At 42.7% G+C, this 17,696-nt stretch overlaps 1 protein-coding gene across 2 annotated transcripts in view; it reads left to right on the top strand.

The window, feature by feature from the left end:
* BMERB1 (bMERB domain containing 1) overlaps positions 1 to 17,696 on the top strand; it is a 112,843-nt gene that overhangs the window by 38,641 nt on the left and 56,506 nt on the right. The gene's annotated exons all lie outside the window — the stretch shown is intronic.

Here is a 17,696-nt window from a genome sequence, read left to right as displayed (position 1 = left end):
CAACCTATGAAGGTCTAACTTCTTCAGATACCATAATTGGTAACTGCCTAGTTCCTTCAAGCAACTCCATTCCTCTTTAGACATACTCTTTTTTAAAACCTGCCACAATTGTGCTGATTTCTATTTACAGGCCTTTTCCTAGCCTGGTATTGTGTCAGGAGTAAAAACCCACAGCTAGCCTGCTTGCTTAACCCTCAGGCAGTCTAACAAGCACAGCTGGCCCCAGCTGAGCTGCCTGATTGGCCAAACTGTCCAACTGGCTGAGGGGCTCAGCAGAAACTGCTTTTAATTAAGACCAACAGCAAGATCAAGGATAGCTCAGAGTATCTGCTCGTGGTGGTACTAGTGCTTGTAATTACTTGTTTTCAGCCCTGCTCCTGACTTAGCTGAAACCTTGACCCACACCAGGTATCCTGATTTTGATCCTTGATTCTGGCATGTGGCTTCTGATTCCAGCTTTGACCCTTGGTGTTACTTCATGACTTTAGCTCTGGCTTCTGATTCTGGTTTTGAGTCCTGGCTCTAATTCTTGGCAACTGTTCCAGCCACTCAGCGTGACCACCCACATCCCAGTCTCTGATACTGACTGTCTCTTAATAAACCCTCACGTGTTTGTAGAGATGTGGCTTATCTTGAGTTATTCCTTCTCTCTCCTGCTTGATTTTTCTTACAGTTCTCTATTAAATGAAAACAATACATTCATACAGTAAATATCCCAATAACCAGGTCAACATGCAGTATTCATAAATTATTACAGAGCTGCTTCAAATCCATCATAGACAGTAACAATTGATATAGTGGCATAGAATACCCAGCTGATCAGATCCAAAATGACAAGCTCTAAAAAAGCTTTCACATTCTGAACAGGATGTTGTAAATAGTTGGACTCTTCAATTTCCATATAATAAAAATCTGTGCTGTATTGTGGAGTGTTTATGTAAGTGCAAGAAAGAAGACTGCCTAAATCATGGGTAAAAATTCATCTTGAACAGTAATGCATCTGTCAGATGAAAATATACTGAACTGGAAAAGGACAAGATAAATAAGAAATTGTAAAAAATGTATAGGCACAGTCCATGTGATCAGGGCAATAATATAGCAGTTATAATAATCGTAAAACCAGTAATACTAGGAAAAGGACTGCTGGAAATGTACTTACAGCCACCACATACACCCAGGATCTGGCACTATTTTACAGGCATAAGGCCATTTTCTGCCTTTGATGTATAATTCCCATTGAGTGACATAAGTTCTACCTACGCATCACAGGGAAGGTTTTGGTACTCAGGCTTTTAAAATGGAGATTTACTGAGATCCAGACTGGGCTGTCAGGTGAGAAAGCCTTGCAACAGTTCCCTCAGGACACAGCCACCTTTAAATAATGGCATTTCTCTAGAAAAGTTGTGTCCAATGGCTCAGTAACCTCATACTGTGTTACCAAATAACTGTTAGACAATATTTATCTCAGCAACATTTTGAAATGGGACATGTTCCCATGGTAGGTGCAGTAGTGAGGAAGTCCTCTCTGAGGGTTAGATTATGACATGGACTACATGCTTATCCAAGGGAATAAGAAGTCCTTTTGTATCCTGGTGAAGGCTATTTGAACCATAGGTCTGGTTGCATAAGAGTAAACAGGGCTAATTACCTGCTGACAACTTCCCTAATGCAGGAAGGTGAGGAGGAGTAGTGAATGAGCAGAACCATGGCTCCACTCCTTACTTGCCAATCAGGATAGTTGAGCCAGTGTGGGATGGAAGGATGGAGACAGTAATTTACACAGTATCGGCCAGCAGTAAATTACTAACCTCCTCTCCATAGGAGCAAGCAGGGAGCATTGGTGTCTCAGTCACAGTGCCTCCTGTGGCTGCTTCTGGTTCTGGTGCCTGAAGTCAGAGTCTAGCCCTCAATCAAAAACAGTTACATGGAAATAAAGTTCCCAAACCCAACCTGCAGCCTTCTATTAATACTGATGAAATCCACTATGGATAGATTTAGTCTAGACAATACCGTGAGCAGCTTCTTAGTCATAAGCAAATGATTTCAAGTCTCAGGGTCTCTGAAACCAAAAGCAGTTCTTCATATCCAAGCTGCCCAGCCCCAATCATTTAAATGCCAAAACAATGCTGTGCAAGATGGGGTTTTTGCAAGATGTGGTGCAAGTGAAGATTTCTTCAGCCTATATGCCTCATGTTAAAAAAATATTTTTGGTCAGAAATACACTATGGAGAAACAAGATACAGGAAAGACTCACTTTCCTTTTTAATGTTAACACTCCTAAAACACTGAAGACAGCTTTCCCTGGAAATAAGGATGAACAGGAGAATCAGTGACATGAAAAATAAATTGGCACATCTTTTCCAAAAGAAAGGAAGAAAAATGTTGATCCATTATGGTGGATATAGTAGGACAGATTAGGTTGCTTAGTTTCAGAATGGCATATAAAGTGGCCTGCATGAAGTTGCATTCACACCTTATTTAAAGATCACTATCAAAACCTATGTAAAGTCCTGCTGTGAGAGCATCTGGCAACAAGGAACATGGTACTGATACCCTAGCAACAATTATTAGTTTCCATTAAGAAAATTGGTTTGGATCAGAAAATAACAGGATGAAATCTGGAAAAAAGTGTTTTAATAATTAATAGTTAATATTAATAGTTCTTCATTAAGTCTATCTTAGTTCTTTGCAGACTTCACTAGAAGGAGCAACCATTATTTAAATCCCAAACAAAACTGTTTTTATTCTAATTTTTATTTACATGAGAAGGGCTGGATAATCCACCAGAGGTTATTTTTTCAATGGAACGTGATGGTGTGGACGTGCCCCTGGAATCGGCGAGCAGCGTCCGGGTCTGGCTCCCTCTCTGGGTCCTCCTCAGAGGGGGACCAGCCCTCCCGGCTACCTCTCACGGGGAGCCGTCTTGCGCCTTTCTCGAGGCAAGCAGTCTAAAGGCCAGGCCCTCAGGCAGGGCTGGCGAGGCAAGCAGTCTAAAGGCCAGGCCCTCAGGCAGGGCTGGCGAGGCAAGCAGTCTAAAGGCCAGGCCCTCAGGCAGGGCTGGCGAGGCAAGCAGTCTAAAGGCCAGGCCCTCAGGCAGGGCTGGCGAGGCAAGCAGTCTAAAGGCCAGGCCCTCAGGCAGGGCTGGCGAGGCAAGCAGTCTAAAGGCCAGGCCCTCAGGCAGGGCTGGCGAGGCAAGCAGTCTAAAGGCCAGGCCCTCAGGCAGGGCTGGCGAGGCAAGCAGTCTAAAGGCCAGGCCCTCAGGCAGGGCTGGCGAGGCACAGTCTAAAGGCCAGGCCCTCAGGCAGGGCTGGCGAGGCAAGCAGTCGAAAGGCCAGGCCCTCAGGCAGGGCTGGCGAGGCAAGCAGTCTAAAGGCCAGGCCCTCAGGCAGGGCTGGCGAGGCAAGCAGTCTAAAGGCCAGGCCCTCAGGCAGGGCTGGCGAGGCAAGCAGTCTAAAGGCCAGGCCCTCAGGCAGGGCTGGCGAGGCAAGCAGTCTAAAGGCCAGGCCCTCAGGCAGGGCTGGCGAGGCAAGCAGTCTAAAGGCCAGGCCCTCAGGCAGGGCTGGCGAGGCAAGCAGTCTAAAGGCCAGGCCCTCAGGCAGGGCTGGCGAGGCAAGCAGTCTAAAGGCCAGGCCCTCAGGCAGGGCTGGCGAGGCAAGCAGTCTAAAGGCCAGGCCCTCAGGCAGGGCTGGCGAGGCAAGCAGTCTAAAGGCCAGGCCCTCAGGCAGGGCTGGCGAGGCAAGCAGTCTAAAGGCCAGGCCCTCAGGCAGGGCTGGCGAGGCAAGCAGTCTAAAGGCCAGGCCCTCAAGCAGGGCTGGCGAGGCAAGCAGTCTAAAGGCCAGGCCCTCAAGCAGGGCTGGCGAGGCAAGCAGTCTGTGGCCAGGCCCTCAAGCAGGGCTGGCGAGGCAAGCAGTCTGTGGCCAGGCCCTCAAGCAGGGCTGGCGAGGCAAGCAGTCTGTGGCCAGGCCCTCAAGCAGGGCTGGCGAGGCAAGCAGTCTGTGGCCAGGCCCTCAAGCAGGGCTGGCGAGGCAAGCAGTGGCCAGGCCCTCAAGCAGGGCTGGCGAGGCAAGCAGTCTGTGGCCAGCCCTCAAGCAGGGCTGGCGAGGCAAGCAGTCTGTGGCCAGGCCCTCAAGCAGGGCTGGCGAGGCAAGCAGTCTGTGGCCAGGCCCTCAAGCAGGGCTGGCGAGGCAAGCAGTCTGTGGCCAGGCCCTCAAGCAGGGCTGGCGAGGCAGGTGGCCAGGCCCTCAAGCAGTCTGTGGCCAGGCCCTCAAGCAGGGCTGGCGAGGCAGCAGTCTGTAGCCAGGCCCTCAAGCAGGGCTGGCGAGGCAGCAGTCTGTAGCCAGGCCCTCAAGCAGGGCTGGCGGGTGAGCAAGCCGCTTTCGGGAACGGCACGGTGGGGAAGGCTTCCTCACGGAGGATAGGGAAGGGGGGAGGGGGACGCAGGCCCGCCCGTCTCCACTGCGTCCCAGCCCAGGGCCCTGATAGCGGCAACAGCGTTTGCCGCTGGATCGGTGGGGCTCCAGCCGCACCACACCGCCCAGGTTGCCCCTGCCTCAGCCACTATCGTGCGGCTATCCCTGGGCTTCTTCCTCCCCGAAACCCCCGGTACCTGTCTCCTCCGGGTCGCTGAGGTCGGGTAGACCGGCTAGGCCCTCATTGTCCACAGGCGGCAGATCGGGGAGCTCCATGGGCTCGTCCTCGAAGGGTAGCTCCTCTAGGTCCTGCGGTCCCCAGGCCTCAGGCAGGGCCGGTAGGTCCTCGGGGTCCCAGGCTCGGCATGGCTCGGGCAGATCTGTCCCCGGCTCCCAGGCCCCGGGTGTTTCCGGGGGTTGCTCGTCAGGCCCGTAGTCCTCGGGGAGCCCTGACGGGCCCTCTCCTGGTTCCCAGACCGTGGGGGTCTCCGACGGTCCCTCCAACTCCCAGGCTTTTGGGTACCTGGGGAAGGCCTCGGTCGATCCCCGGGCTGGGTTTACGGCCGGCCACTCCCTCTCAGCCCGGCTCCCCGGCCCGGCCTTGGCTAGCAGCTCCGGAGGAGATGCGTCCTTCCCCTTCGGCCGCCTCCTCCCAACTGAGCTCGCCGGCCGGGCTCTTAAAGGCCTAGCTCCGCCCCCCTGCTTCCGGTCAGGTGGGGCCACTGGGGCCTTTAAAGGCCCAGACCCGGCCCCTTGCTTCCGGTCAGGTGCTTCCCTGGGGTAGGTCTCTGTCAGCCAGGGTGGGTCTGCCTCCCTCTCTGGGTCCTCCTCAGAGGGGGGCCAGCCCTCCCGGCTACAGATGGTCATGAAAGGTGTTTGTGACACTGTTATATATCTGAGGAACTGACAACACTGGAAATTGAAGTCCTATTAAACCACAAACCAAGTAAAGCACTGGCAGCAATAGTATAGGCTTCCCCATGCTGGCCTGTCAATGTGCCTCTACCGGTTCTGGAGTGATCCTCTTCTGTGGATGAGTGAGTTCAGTCTACATTTTACTTCTGAGACATTAATGGAGCCATTTGTGTTGGTCGTTTTTAAAGTGCATGGTGTCCACTAGGAACTGTACCAAGATCAGTAACTCATTTCACATAGCTACTGAACAATCACTGTGGATACTACTGGTTTATGCTTGAAAGAGTAAGCTGGAAATGAAGGGGTCATTATCAATTCCCTGACTCATCCTAGACACAATAAAAAAAAATGCAATTCAGACTCTGGCTATTAGAGCATTGTTGTTGCTCAAGGATGGAGCTTGAATTAAAACAGAGACCTCTGCTTCATCTCTAGGGAGAATCTAGAGGGAAACCCATAAGTGATATGTATGGAATTTGTTGATCTATTGAGATGCAAAAGTGTGTCTGCCGTGTTTATAAAACAATGTCTCTCTATTAAAGTTTTCTTTACTGTTTTGCTGTTGTTGTGCTCCTCATTTTGCAGTAATATTTGGCTTCTGACAGGTTGAAGAATACGTGCATGATCTTGTTCTCATTGACTCTAATGGGAACAGGATCAGCCATGTAATATCTCACATGGAGACTTGCAGTTGACTTCAAAGGCACAGGATTGAGCCCTGTAATTGGAATGTCAAAAAGTGTCCTTCCCATAAGGTTTTTCAAACAAAGCAACAAACCTTTGACCTGCTTTAAGGTAATTCACATTGCTGGACACGTTTTTATACAGTGTGAATCCCTGTGCTGTGTGCAGATTTTCAACCACACAAAAAAATCTGTGAATTTTTGGCTGGAGAGTAAGCGCTTTACAAACAGGCTTGAAGCTGTTAGTTGGCTAATTCCAAAGAAACTTATTCACAGAATTACTCCTGTATTTTGAACAGGTGATTGGACCAATGTTAAATTCCACAGTTGTGAAGGTTGCTCATTAAGCATTTGTTGCAATGGGGGTCCAAAACTGTTCTCTGCTGTGTAAATACATGTGTCTAAGCTTTTGTATTGTTGTGTGATTAACTTGTTGAGGAAATATTTTCTCTAAATAAAAACTGCATTTTCGATGTACCCAGTTGGGTGGGGATGTCAAGGGTATTGAGACACACAGATCAAAGGCACCATATGAAATAGGAAGCATTTAAAAAAATATTAAAGATCTTAATGGCAGCAAAATTACATATAAATTATAACTAGTGTGCTACAAAAAAGCATCAACTCACATACAGGCTTACAGCTGATTCTCATTACAGATAATTAGGTACCAAATTGCTCTATAGAACTGAGTCAGCTGCTTGTATAGGCAAACACGGTTAGATCCAGATGGAGTAAAATGCAAGGAAAGACAGCACATTATTTTGAAGTGGGTGGATTGTCCTTCCATCCCCTAGGTGGTTTCATTTGACAGGATGAATACTTTGATTCCCATTCTACAGATGAGAGAGAATCTTGGAACCACTGCATTGCAATATAATGTCTGGTTATGGATAGTGCCACAAGGAAGGACTGGATACTCAGCTGGTATACACTTCAGTGGAGCAGTGCCCATTTTATCCCAGATGAAGAGCTGTCCCCAAAACCCTGTGTAAAGTCTGTCCCCTTTCTGAGAAGCCATTAGATAAGGACATTTTGGGGTTCTTCAAGTCCTGAAGTTCTTCCGCTTCCTATAGAGGACATCTGGGACGAAACTCAATTTTTCATCATTGTTGACTTTAACCATAGACAGGGCCTCATCTATTTTTCAGCTCTGAATTTTGTCTCAGAATCCATCTTGTGCGGCAGAAGAGTGCTTCAGACTCTAAACTTCTATTACAAAAATTATAACTCTAGCATTTGTCATTGTAAATAAAACCTTCCAAATGTGAACCAACTGTAGATGATGCAGTGACCTCTGCCTGAGTCTGCAGATAGCACAAAACAGTAGCCCTGAGACTGCTCCATTCACTTCAGTCAGGTGCTAGCTCTCTGAAGCATTGATTACAGTTTAGTTATTAACTTTTTTATTAATGACGAAAAATATTGTTAGCAGTTTAATTACTTTCTTACATTATATTAGTATGTAAATTTACTGTACTCATAACTTATATTGCCTCAATTCTGCTTTACATCAACATTGCTTACTGTTTTACAAATGATCATTTTAGCAGAAACATCCAACTAATGTTATCATGCAGTCTGAAACCACTTCCTAAAACTTCTCAGGTGCGCAGAGCCCTAAACATACCCTACACAGTTATCAAAACCTCTAGCTTCACCCAACAGACAACTTCTACAATGTTTTAGTTAGGTACTATCAGTACAAAAATCAGAGGAACACTGAAAATTTAGGGGTTGTGTAAAATGAACTGAATTTAATAATAAAATTAAGAACAGATGTTGGCCTAATTGTTCATGTACATATTTAATTTAATTGAAAATGTCCAGTGTGTCACTTTAGAGTTCCACAAGAACAAGGGACTTGCCGCCAAATGTAGGTGTCTAACTTGCCACCAAATACATATAGGGCCCAAGCATAATTTTTCAGGCCCAGTACAAACTTGTAACACAGGCCCCCCCACACACACATACCACAATCCCTCATCCCATACATACAATCTCATGAACCATGACAAAAATTTGAATTCTGAAATCATGTTACATATTCTACATTTCTGAAAAATGCCCCCCTTTGCTATTTTTGTTTAACAACCACCGAGCCTGAAAATCCTACAAGTTTGCTGACTATTTTGTATATTTTTGATCATTATAAAGGTGTTATATCCTGTCAATGTCTTGATTTTTTTATTCTAATGGACCAATCTGACTGCAGACATTTTATAATTAGGCCAATTAACTTTAAAGCTTTATTTTTCTGGCCTTTTCCATTGAAAAATCATGAATTAGTCCCTCAAAGCTGTAATCTCAAGAGTTCCAAGAAAGTTACCATTGTGTGGGTCACCTATCAGATTATTATCTCCTTGGAATGATAAACCTCGTAAAGCAAGAAATAAGGTAACATCCAACAATCTTTCCAATATTTCTTTCCATCTTGTAGCTTCTGTTAATATTTGTTTTTGAATCTCACTGTCCACTCCATGTCCACCTGACAGTGACTACTGTAATTGCTTCCACTGGCAATAGCAAGTTTTATGTTCTATGCTCTTTTCATGTTCAGAAAGTTTAGTATAGAGTTTACGCCATTTTTTCACAATTGGTGAATACACTTCATTTTTTGACAGCATACTGCATTGTTTAAGCCTTCCTTCAGGAAACAGCTGACATGGAAAACAATACAGTGCTTGCTTGGTAGCACTCCAAACAAGCCAGTCTCTTGGTATCTTTTCTCTCTTGTTGGAAGTCTTACATTTGAGAAGAAATTCAGGAAAATTATGTCCATCAACATCTTTTAGTATTGACTTTGCTACCTTCTGCATTTCTTCAAAAGTCAGGACACTAGATAGAACAATTTTTTGATGGATAGAATCTGTTATATTTTCAAGCCATAAGTCTGGATCTTTGAAAAGACAAAAATCAGATAGTGTAGCACTACTCTCTCCTGCTTCTTGTAAACCTTCTGAATGTGGTGGTGCTAATGGTGATACTACCTGACTATCTTCAAGCATTAGATTGGAGTCACCTGATACATGTTCTGGTCGCTTTTCTTTGTCATCAATTGCCAGTGCCACAGACATAGTCTCTATATTGAAATCATTTACATCTAGATTTTGTTCATCTGCTTCCCTAGTTAGTATGTTGTCTGACTGCAGAAAGCCTTGTCTGATTTGAAAAATTGGAGGATAGATTCATGTCCTTTAGCTTCTTTTAGTTCCCTTTCTTTTACCTCCTTACATTTCTGGCTGCCTGGTTTGTATTTATAGCCATCACCAGTCATGGTACTATGGGGTGTGTGAGTGACTGTGAGTGAATTAGACACTTACTCACATATATTTTGGGCCTGCTAATCCTACCAGAAGAAGCAGCAGCACTAGCTCCCACTGTCTTATGGTGCTTTGCTTTGATCCTCCCACCAGCTGTCCCTCCCTCCTGCCTATGCACAAGGAACTCTGGGACTGGTAGTTCTTGATCTTGATATGATAGACCATGTCACAGAGAGGAGCACAAATCTCTCTGTGTCTCAGTCTCAAACTACAAGTCCTAGTTTAACTGCACAAGCACACACTCTCTATTCTAGAGAAGGGCCTGGGCTGGGCCAGGAGGCCCAGCAACGCACTGTTCAGCATGTTGCTTGAGACTGCTCTAACACTGCTTCTGATTGGCTCCAGCAAATCTCACAAGATCTGGACAATAGATACATAGATACAGGGAAATATATTTCTATAAATATCCTCAGGCATGATCTACAATTTAGCCTCAATTTTTTCCTTATGGTAATGGGAGTTGCAGCCTGAGCCGGGCACTCCAAGGCCTGGTAAAGTGTACCATTTCCCCCTCCCCCACATGTGGGGGCCCTGAATACATAGGACCTTGATTAATGGACAAGAGTGAGAGAACATTAGTGAGAGATTAGCTCAGTGTTAAGGATGTCAATACAAGTTGGAATGAAGTCTTTTCTTTACAGTTAATGAGAAATGCTGAAGGTTCTCAGACTATGAAGATCTTTTTCATGTGGAAAAAGTGTATTGCTGAGGGGGCCGCATAATTATACAACTTAGGAAACTGGAATTGTTAAAAACAGACAAAACATCAAGCCAGGATTAATTACATCTCAGAATTTTCTAAGGGGAATAAACAAGACAAAAGAAAAAATTTGACAGATTTTTTGGAGACAGTAAAAAGGTAAACAAAGTCTTTAGATGTACCTTACTTTTATGGACATATCTTGACATTGATCTTTACATAGGGAACAATAGCAGGACATTGTCCATAAAATATAAAACTGGAGAAATTATTTAATCATTCAGAAAAATACTTAAGCATAGGCTAAAAACACATTCCTAATCAGCAATCAAGTTTGCTGAATCGAGACCTATATCTCTCCAAGTAGAAGTGATTGAATCTTTAGAAAGGCAAAAGAAGGGTCCACTTCAGATTAAATTTTTATACCAATCTCATTTGTCACTTAGGATACTGTAATTGTCTATAAATACCTACTATGTAACAGATACAAGGCAGTAAAGAATCTCATTTTGACACTATGCATGGATATACATCTACTTAAGTCAACCTGGAATGTGACCCATTGTGCACAATTCTGGTCACAACCATATAGAAAAGATATTGCAAGTATCAGACAAGAGAAGCCAAAATGACTTTGAGAGTTAGTGGAATGAGTTAATATTTTAAGCTTTGAATCTGGCCTTCATATTTCAGGAGAGATCTTATTGGGGATATTGCATATAGAATCCTGGAACAGAAGGAAATGGAGTTCTGCCAACAGGCCTCTTGCAATGGTAAATAATGCAAAAATAAAAGGGCAAGGATTGAAGATAAAGGAGGAGAAACTATAGTATAAGCAACTCAAAGAGACTCTCTTTATATGAGAGACTGTTTAATATGGAGCAAAAAGGGCACTGATTTTTGGAAAAGAATGCAGGCAATTGCAGTTTCTGCTGATCTAATTTTAAAATTGGGTCATGTTGTGGCTTGTAAGCTAGGCACCACTTTAAAGTGGAAATCTAAGGGCTTGTGTAGATTGCAAGTCTAACTGTGCCAGTTTTATGTTTGGAGTATGAATTACACAACATAGTTCTATAACCGTGCTGTCACATCCTATACAACAAACAGACAATTGTGTTTGAACATGGTTGCTTTTAACTGTATTTGACTAGCAAGCATTTATCATGTCTTGGGAGGGCATAGTGTGAAAAGTGGGGCGGATTCTGGTACTTCTTGTCAGTGAAGCCTCTTGGTCATGCTTATATTGAATCTCTGGTTTTTGGTTTAATTGTTGCTTTAAAGTTATGTGCATGTGCTTATTAAATGCTTGTCAATCAGAGCACTTAAAAAAACTGAAAAAAATAAAAATAAAAATAAAGTATAATGGACCCAAGCTGTGCAGAATATAAGTGGGCTCTGCTGTACTATTATTAAAAAGCAAGTTGGAATAAGTGTTTTGTATTAAACAAGAAAAGTGACACCTTATTAGCTGGTATTGAATGTTGATGGCAAACAAGATAGAGAGGCAGATCAAATATTGAATGAGAGGAAGGAACTTAATGGGACAGAAGAACTAGTCATATTATTTGCACTTTTTTCTCCAAATGAAGAATTAGCATTTAGTTCAACAAAATATCAAAACACTGCATTCCAAGCTTGCTGTGTTTAGTATATAGTAAATATATGTTCAGTTTGTCTATTCAGATTGCATATGCTTTTCTTAGTTGTTAATTACATTGTTAGTAAATCCCAGATTCCCTAATTTCTACTTTGATTACATAAGAAGTAGTTTACAGTAACACTCTGTGTAACTGCAGTTATTATCTTGACACACACTGCAACATGGTGATATTCACCCTGCGTCTATAACAGCATTATTTCAAATGATTCTAAGTACCACTAGGAGACCATTTATCAAACTTAATTTCTTACTTACTGACGGTCAAGAGTAAGCTAAATATGTGATAATTCCTTGTGATCATCCCAGGAATGTCTGTATATCTCTGTGCAGGTCTAAAGACTGTAGGATTTGTGATCACTGGAACTATGAGATGCTGGATATAATACATAGATAAAAGGGTCACTCTTGACCATCAGTGCCTTTTCAAACTGTAAATGGCTTCTGAAACAGCACCGGAGGCTTGAGAGAGTGTTTTTAAAGAGTACATGACTCCTTGCTCTGTTTGTGTGGACTCTGGATGTTTTCTCTTGGCTCTCCCTAACTTCACCCTTTGGCAGTTCAGGCCAGTGATTTCAGAATGAATAACTGTGCTGCTCAACCCAAGTGGGACAAGGAAGAGATGTTTTAGCAGTTATGCATCCAGAAAAATCCTTCCTTTCATGCTGGAGGCTAAATAATCTTATTCTTCCCAGTATTCGGCGTACCAAAGCTTTGGAAGCCAAATGGCTTTGGGAATGTTAGTGCATATAATAGCAGTGTAACAAATTAGCACTTTGCTCCACCACCAACTCCCTCTGTATTGTACTAGCAGCTTTACAGGCTAGTATGTTTTTCCATTGCTGCACTCTGCTGGGTAAAATGGCAGAACTAGTCAGGTATGTATAATCAGGTCACCTCTCTGATGGATGACCTATAGAGCTCTGATGCATTTCTGAGTAGCTAGCCAATGATGAGCCCTGATATGACCCTGAATGTCTCATCATAGGTCTACAGTTGATGGAGATTCTCCAATACTGTAAATATGCAAAGAGACTGTAAACAATATGTAAAGAGACTGTCTTTCTGGTATAGAAGAAGTACATGTGGCCACACTGCATGGTTGCAGTGCTGTCAGTAAACGTGCAGTGCATAAGGTTGGATGCAGCCGTCAGCCCTGTTCCAGAGGAAAATCTAGAGAAACCTGTTCTATTTCAGTAATTTAAACTTTAACAGCAGAGACAGATACTATCCTGTCTTTAGTATAAAGGGAGAGCTTTTGGTGACAATCAATAACTAAGGGGGGGGGGGGAGAGGATTCCTGCGGGCAGGAAAGGAGCCTGAAATAGTTGCAAATCTTCCCTATACTAATGACTTTAAATGAACCATGGATTGTAAACTCTTCAAGACAGGAATGGTCTCATAGGATGTGTTTGTATTTGCCTAGCACAATGGGGCCCTAGGCTTGACTGGGACTCGAGGCATTACTGTAGTACAAAAAACAGATAATAAAACTGGTGGCAGATAACATAACTTATCCAATACAGATGTTTAGTTTACAGATAAAGATTATAATAATTATTTTTATAAATACAGGTTCCTTGGCAACATTTTTCAGAGCTAATTATGAACAAGGAAGGCGGGATGGGCCCGTTAAGCTGATATTGAGGAGCTTGGGTCTGATCCAAAGTCCACTGAAGTCAATGGGAGTCTTTTCATTGACTTCAATGGGCTTTGGATCAGATCCTTTGTGTACTGATACTCTTCTTTGGAAAAACTTCACCACCCCATTTAAATTCACCTTAATACTGTGCACTCCAGGGACATCAGAAACAAAATATACTGCAGCTGTTTGCAGTGTGTTTAGCTATTATCCACATTTCTATGGTAATTCTAGCATAATATATTGAATAACTAAAGCTGTACTGTTGCACTAAATTATATTATCTTTAGTGCTCGCAATGACAAATTTCTGCAGCAAGCTGGATTGGGAGTGAGTATTTGGATATCTTTCTTGCCAGCATAGGCTAATTATTAGCCACTCCATTCTGCCACCCTGTTTGTTAAGTCTTAAAAATACCATAGCAGGAGAACACTGAATGCATTTCAAAGAACAGAACAAGGTACAGTATCTGGCTAGATGGCTACATTTGGTTCATGTTTTCAGGTGACAAGATAGTGAGTAATTAAATGAATCACCTGATCTTCTTTACATGTTTTTGTTATCCAGAGTATTATTTTGTACAATACCAATTAATTTTCCCACATAATGTAGCTATTTTGGTTTCCACCAATCGTGTTGATTTTTAAGCTGCACCATCTGGTTCTCTTCTCATCTGCATTTAACCTATATCTCCAGCTTGTTTCTGCTTTTGCTCATCAGTTATTACTGATCTTGAAAGTCCTAGCTTTAGAACATGAATCAGTGTTTAGAATATACTTAAAACCACATTTTCCATAAGCATTTAGGAAACTTTAGTAGTAAGTATTTTACTGAATAACTAGGAATTTGCAAAAGTGTTCATTTGTATTTGAAATGAAAACTCCAGCAATTTATGAAATTTTAACTAGGATTATCCTTTTTATTATGGGATGGCTCAGAGATTGGAATAGGATATGAACCCTTACACCTCAAATTGGCCATTTAAAATCTAGTCCAAGTCAGTAGCAACCTAAAATCATTGGCATATGAAGGATTGCCGTCTGAAGGGCCAAAACTGGGTAATCTGAGTGAAACAAGTTGGTCTTCTTGGTCCCTTATATAGTGGAGAAGTGTCCACATTAGAAGAGCCACCATTATAACTGGCATGAATTGGCATCCTCTTTTGAGAGTCTCAAAGAGGTTGTTGATTGAATGAGCATGGAGACTAAACTGAAGGTAGTGAATTTTCCAAGTCAGAAGTGAAACAGTGGCAGGGCAGTGTGGGCAGTCTCTATTATGTTGATAAAGGTAGGATATTGTCTCCAGAGCTATCTCTCGGACACCTTTCTCCAGCAGCAAATTCATAAGCAAGAGAAATTTGCAGGATGAAGAGGAAGACCAATGCTCTTGAACAGAGAGTGTAGTACCATTAGATATGGCACTGGACCTATTACTGGCTCTGCCTCTGATCTGCTGCATGGTCTTAGCCATGTCACTTCATTTATATGTGCCTCTTTTCCCCCTTCCAACCTTTGTCTTTCTTGTCTATGCTGAAAGTTGTTTGGGGGAGGGACTGTCTCTTACCATGTTTTTGTACAGCTCCTAGCACAATGGAGCTCTGTTTGCAGTTCAAACCTCTAGGTACTATTGTATAATAATAATTGCAACAATCTTGTGCTTGTGGCATAAGAGGGGGAGCCACAAAATTAGATTATTGCACAGACTTCCTGTGTGACCTCGGATACATCAGTTTCTCTGTGCCTCAGTTTCCTGTGAAAATATGGATAACAACTCCCTTATTATGGGGCTGTGGGAAACTAAATCAATTATTGTTTGTGGAGCACAGTGAGCTTCTTTGATGGACAGTGTTATAGCAATGTAAAGTACTAATTATTATTTCCTACTTTATAACTGTTTTTCTTATAAATGTGCCTGAAAATGCCTACAATTTGGGTTATACAGTCTTCCATTTCTCATTCCGTTACTTCAGGTTTTTCCAAAGTTTTCTTTGCATGTTGAAAAACTTTGTATTGACTAAAAGTACATTTTTGTTTCTGTTGCTTTTTGTTGCAAGTTGCTAATGTTGCTTTTATGACAGGTACACTGGTGATGAAATGTGATAATTAAATTAATATGCAGTTTTACTATGCAGGTCTGTATTCAGATTGAAGCAAAATATGTGTAAATTGCTTTGGCTTTACTGTGCATTCCCTCTTATTATATGTGATAGCTTGATGGTTTTATTTCCACGTAGTAATTATTTTAATGATAATGCCTCTTTCTTCATACAGTATTAATATCTCACTTTTTTCTTCTCCACTGAAAATTATTCTGATGATTACAGATAAAGCAAAATATTCTAGTGCTGTCATTTGCTATGACTAATCTTGGCGTTGTCTCCACTATTGCTTTATGGATCTTGGCTCATTACCAGGGGCTGAGCTTTGATTTCTCTAATAATATACGCTAAAATGTAGTTGACTAACACATACATACACATGCACACACAATTGCAATATCAGCTCACATTTGCTTTAAATAAAAAAGAATGTTTCTCCTTCATGTTATGAAGATGCAATGGTTTTCTGTGCTGCAGTCTGCATAGTTCCAAATCCTTCTGTATGGGGTTTGTTCATCATTCTAAGGGAGCTTGAATCAGAACAGTGTATGTCTAGCTCACCAAAGGGTCATATTAAGAGCTTTGCTCAAAGACTCAGCATGTGGGACCAGGAAGAACTGGAGTGAGTGGCATACTGCCTGCTCATTTACCTTTACACCACCTAAGGGAGCTCTTCCATATGGGGAATTTCCAGGTGTTCTGTTAAGGCAGTTCCCCACAGTCACACCTATTAAGAAGTTATATTTAGAAAGCTGGAGATTCTAGGTAAATAATGTAGTGCCCTAAATTGCATAGTAATGAATATGCATTGCCTTATTTACATAAACTCACCATCATCAAATCCTTCAGTCCCTTGCTCTTCCCTCCTGTCACACCCACTATTTCCACTCTCGAGTTGCCCTCTATTTCCCTCCACCAATACAGCTCCTCCTCCTATCTCTGATTTCCCACATCCCCACCTTCAGGTTTCCTCCCATCCCAGCTCCCTATTTCTGGCTCTCCCACTCAAATTTCCCTATTGCCCTGTGTCTAGATTCCTTCATTCCCATTCCTTCCTGTATCTCTAGGTCAGCACAGGCCCCTCCCAATGTGTCCCCCCTCCCCCGCTCCCAAGATCATATTTACAACATGCTCATCACCATAAAGATATAGCTAGAGCAATGCCCTACATCACACAGCTGAGGTTGGGGCTTGAAAATTTGGAGCCCTGAGCAGTTCTGCCGAAAGTCTGCCTATTAAAGGATTCTTGCTAGTAAAAGCAAAAATTATAATTTGTTAGACAACTCAAAAACCAAAAATAACCCAGCCAGTGCCAATGAACATGTTAGCCAGTTTAAAGGGTTTTTAAAAGACAGTAATGGTCTTTTACCAATCTTTCCAGATTCTTTTTTTAATAATTGGAATGCAACCTATTTTCCTTGTTTAAATCTCAGTGTTTCTGTTTCTTCCAAGGCTTCTTTAGATTGATTACAGCTGTGACTTCCACTGGAGATTATACGTTGCTCTGCCCATTGGTCTTGTAGTAGCACAAAGTGCTACATGTGTTGGATTGAAGTTTAGAATTTTAGAGTTCCTTTGCTCCCAGATGGGCAAGGGCTGGGAGAGCTTTGCATACAGGCACTAAGGCCAGAATTTCCAACTCCCACTTAGGCACCAAAATAAGTGATTGGATTTCAGTAGAGCTCTTTGGAAAATCTGGCCACAAGTTTCACTGTGGAGAAAATTATATAAATCACAGAAATGGGAGCTGGAAAAGATCTATTAGGACATGCCCCTGCCCATGGAAGAGATTCTAACAATGTTCTAATGGAAAAATCTTCATTTTGCAGAGAAAGCAAGTTATATTCATAATCTGCTCCCTTTCCTTTAGTCTGCCACCTATTAGAACTTCAAAGTTCCAGCTCCTTCTGTAGTGTCCGGGGGAAGCATGCTGTGGAGGCATGATCCCCTCATGCACATTTTTGGACCTGTTTTGCTGCCCTTTGCAGTGTGTAGCAGAGGGAAGGATGTGTCTATGTGTTTCTCCTTCCCATTGCATATCTGCATATCAGAACACTATTCCCCAGATGGATAGCAGTCATCTAAAATGAATCCCATTTTGTTGCCTCATGCCCATATTTCTCACCCCTCAAAGTATCTAGGTATTATTTCTGTCCTAACACTGTTAGTTGTAAGGACTCCAGTTTAATAGTATATATAGTTTTGATTAATGTGCTGCTTACTCCATAATAATATTCAATAAGATGGGACTGAATACTGATACCAGCTA

This window comes from Emydura macquarii, unplaced genomic scaffold (assembly GCF_026122565.2).
Source record: "Emydura macquarii macquarii isolate MOO-44397 ecotype Brisbane River unplaced genomic scaffold, CSIRO-AGI_Emac_v2 contig_1348, whole genome shotgun sequence".
NCBI lineage: Eukaryota > Metazoa > Chordata > Testudines > Chelidae > Emydura > Emydura macquarii.
The sequence above is the reverse complement of the archived record's forward strand: the minus strand, read 5'-3'. Positions and strand labels throughout refer to the sequence as shown.